At 46.8% G+C, this 4,228-nt stretch overlaps 1 non-coding gene across 1 annotated transcript; it reads right to left on the bottom strand.

The window, feature by feature from the left end:
• Positions 1-4,155: 4,155 nt before the first annotated feature.
• On the bottom strand, positions 4,156-4,228 carry TRNAW-CCA (transfer RNA tryptophan (anticodon CCA)). The gene has a single exon. It is a non-coding gene; the product is annotated as a tRNA-Trp (tRNA).

Here is a 4,228-nt window from a genome sequence, read left to right as displayed (position 1 = left end):
TGACAACCAAAGGCTGCGGAGAAACTGGACCATTCGTACACTGCTTCTGGGAACGTTAAAATGGTGCAGCCGCTGTGAAAACCAGTTTGGCATTTAAAAAAAAAAAAAAAACACGAAACATGCAACCACTATAAGACTCAGCAACTGTGTTTCTGGGCATTTATCCCAGTGAAATAAAAAACTTCTGTTCACACAAAAACCTGTACATAAATGTTCGCAGCAGTTTTATTCTTAATAGCCCCAAACTGGAAACACAGATGTCCTTAGATGGGTGAAAGGTTAAACTCTGGTACATGTATACCATGGAACAAACTATTGATAACATGCATTTTGTATTAATAGCCAGAGAATTAGGCTCAGTTTAAAAAGAAAAAAAGTCAATCCCAAAAGGTTACATGCTGTGTGGTTCTATTTACATTACACTCTTGAAATGATAAAATTATGGAAATGAAGAACAGATTAGTAGTTGCCAGGGACAAGGGAGGGTGCAGGGGTGGGAGGGAAGCGGCTGTGAGGGCTCCTGGTGACGATGGCACTGTCTGTATCTTGCTTGTGTCAATATATTGATTCTGTTGTATATTACACTCTAGCTCTGCAAGCTGTGACAAGCAGGAGAAAGTGGGTAAAGGGGGTATGGGATCTCTGAATTATTTTTCACAACTGCATGCGAATCTAACTATCTCAAAATGAACATTTTAATTAAGAAGAAAACAAGGATCCTGTTCAGCATGGACACAAGGCTCTGAAGCCTTTGCCCTCCTTTGCAATGAGTCTCTGATTGCCATTCCCTAGCTGGGTTGGTGATGTAGCCTTCTAAATCTGGCCTTGGACCCTGTTAAACTGTTACCATAGATTTTCTCTAGTTCACCTGCTGTTTCCGCTCTTGCCTCACTCATGCCTACCTCCCAAATACACCAAAATCATCATCCCTGTCATGGAGCAGCAGATTATAGGTGAAGGCTTTTTACACACGTCTCCCTAATGGTCACATGCTGTTGTAAACTGTAATTTTAAAAATATCCACCTTTCTTTCCTGTACAGCCTTCTATGTTGGCTTCCATTTATTGTTCTCTTTTAGATAACCTATAATCCAGGTTTTTACCTTGTGCATTTAAAACTCTTTTTACCTTTCTTCACTGTTCCCTAGCTTTCCTCCCGTTACATATCCTCCTCCCACTTTTCCTTATCCTTTGGATTCAAATATCCAGGATACTTAAGACTGGCCCGGTTTGCAGCCCCACTGCCTCATAACTATCTGGAAAAGGCATTTGGGCAAAAATATATTGATGACCACAACCTCTCCACAGGCAGCCCCATCCTCCACGGTACCAGCATCCACCAGGTTCTGTTGCATTTTGCTGCCCAAGAGTACAAATTGGTCTTCTCTCTACCAACACTTCTCTTGCCCTGGCCACCCTCATCTCTCCCTTGGACAACTGCATGGCTCCATAACTGACCTTCCTCCACACTTAGCTCCACCCAATCCATTCTTCACATACTGCCAGTCTATTTTATCTGTCTGGATCTGATCCTGTCAGGTCCCTCTTCCAACTTTCAGGGGTTCTTCTCTGCTCCTAGAATGAAGTTCACACTCCTTAGTATGTCTTACAAGTAGGATAGCATGTGATAGCTTACTCATTTATCCAAACCAGGACAGCATGTAAGGGGGTGCTGTTACTAAGTACCCTGGAAAGACAGGCATCCAGTCATTCTTATACCATCCTTTATGATCTGGTCTTCCCACCCCCGTTACTCATTACAGCTCCCCATCTTACCTGTAAACACACACACACATACCAGCCCCATTCTTGGTTTTTTTTTTTTTTTTTGGCTACCCTGGGTCTTCATTGCCATGCAAAGAATTAGTTGCCCCAGGGCATGGGGAATCTTAGTTCCCCAACCAGGGATCAAATCCACATCCCCTGCATTGGAAGAGTCTTAACCACTGGACCACCAGGGAAGTCCTCCTCAGCTGCATTCTTTTTTGCTATTTTTTTGCCTGAAAGACCCTTCTCCCCAAACCCCTTTGGCCAACTTGTAAGCAACTGCTTTAAGTCAAAATGTTTTCCTTGAGGAAGCTTTCCCTGACTTCCACCACTGGCTCAGGTGACCCTCTTGTGCTCCCATCGCACTTGGCTCTTCCCTCATCATAATCTCTATCACACCAAGTTGTAATGCCTTATTTCACCCTCTAGACAAGTGCTTCGGGTAAATAAGAGTTTCCTTTCTGAGTTCTAAGCATCTAGCACAGCACTTGGAATGTGCTTACACTGTGTGCACTTTCCTGTCTGCTGAATGAGTGAGAATTGAGCACCGTGTTGTCACCCTGACTGCTGGCGACATAAAGGGAAAGAGGGGACCTGGAGAGCTCTAAGCTCTTAGCAGGTGCTTAGAGCCCTGAGCAGGTTTGGCTCCCCCTGGTGGCAGCTGAGTAGTAGTAACAGGCCCCGTGGGAGACGGCTGCAGGAAAAGGATGGGAGGGGGAATCCTCCTCAAGCCAGGCTTCAGCAGCTCTCCCCATGGCTGCAGCCCTCCTGCATAGTAAGTCCCCAACCCCTGTCATCAGAGGCCCTACCCCAAGAACTTTGAGGATGAGAACTACAGTTCAGTGGAGTGGCTCCAGGCTGACTTACTGCTCTGTGTATTGCCCGGGTGAAATGGACAAGGCTGACTGTCCTGTTTTTACATTCAAACCATGAATCGAAACCCCAGTATGTGTGTGAGCTCATGGCAACTGTATGGGTGAAGTGACAAGACCCGGCTGGAACAGCAGGTGTGGAGGTGAACTTGGAGAATACAGACACAGAACTGAGCCAGTTGAAAAAACGAAGGACAGAGAGCAATGGGACAAAGGCTTCTTGTCACTCTGCAGGGCTTCAGACATTTTTGTTTCAAAAGGAGCCTTCCCCTCCGTTTTTTTTTTTTCAACATGTCACTCTTTACCTTTTAAAATTTTTACTTTTTGGCCATGCTGTGAGAAATGTGGGAATCAGTTCCCTGACCAGAGATCAAACCCATGCCCCCTGCATTGGCTGTGTGGTCTTAACACTGGATTGGAAGTTCCCCTTCCCGCCCCTTCTGTTTTTCACAGGTGGCTGCCTAGCTACTGAAGAAATGTGCTGGGGAAAAGACCTCGGGGAAAGGGAAAGATGAACAGTCAGACTCTGATGGCTGGCTTTGGTCTCCCTCGGGGCATGGGGCTGGGGACAGTGAGCTGTCACTGGGGGGGCATATAATAGATCAGCAGCAAAGAGGATCAGCTGGAAGAGGAGCTAGCCACAGGGACTCAGCTGGAAGAGGAGCCAGCCAGCTTTCTGAGGCTCTGGGGCGGGTAAGGTTACCAAGGGTTGGGATGGAAAGTTTCCCTGCCCCTCTGGGTTTCCTTTCCTTTCATTCTGGAAGCTAAAAACCAAGGGAACATACTCAAAAACACAGGGCCTAAAGACCTTCATGGCATAATCAATGTCCTTAGGAACATCAGAGACTAAGGGCATCCAGGCAGGAGAATGGGGGTTGGGGGAATGGAAGGTGGTAGACAGGCCCTCAGTGCTGAGACAGGAAAGCAGCCTCGGGAAGGGAGAAGCAGCAGGGCCTGTTCAGCCCCTGCAAGGCCTTTGCAATCTTAGAGGCCAATTCAACTTCCTGAAAGCTTTAAGGAAAGAACCCTACCCTTGCTTCTTTTAACCTCTGTAGGTTGATATCACCCTCTGTATCTCCCGCCCTTCATTTCAATCCTTCTCATTAACATACACTCAAGGGAGGGAGGGGAAGTATTTATACTGATTCATGCTGATGTATGGCAGATACCAACACAACATTGTAGAGCAATTATCTTCCAATAAAAACAAAAACAAAAACATACACTCAAGGGGATTCCTGGTGGTCCTGTGGTTAGGACTCAGCTCTTTCACTGCCGGGCCTGGGTCCAATCCTTTGTTGGGGAGCTAAGATCTTGCAAGCCACAAAGTGCAGCCAAAAGAAAAAAGCATACAGTGGGCCCACCACCATCCAAATGAACCAAAAGAAAGTGAAAGTAAAGTCGCTCAGTCGTGTCCGACTCTTTCCCCGTGGACTGTAGCCTACCAGGCTTCTCCATCCATGGGATTCTGCAGGCAAGAATACCGGAGTGGGTTACCATTTCCTTCTCCAGGGGATCTTCCCGACCCAGGGATCGAACCTGGGTCTCCTGCATTGGAGGCAGACGCTTTAACCTCTGAGCCACCAGGAA

Source organism: Bos javanicus, chromosome X (assembly GCF_032452875.1).
Source record: "Bos javanicus breed banteng chromosome X, ARS-OSU_banteng_1.0, whole genome shotgun sequence".
Taxonomy (NCBI): Eukaryota; Metazoa; Chordata; class Mammalia; order Artiodactyla; family Bovidae; genus Bos; species Bos javanicus.
This window is presented reverse-complemented; position numbering and strand designations above follow the sequence as displayed.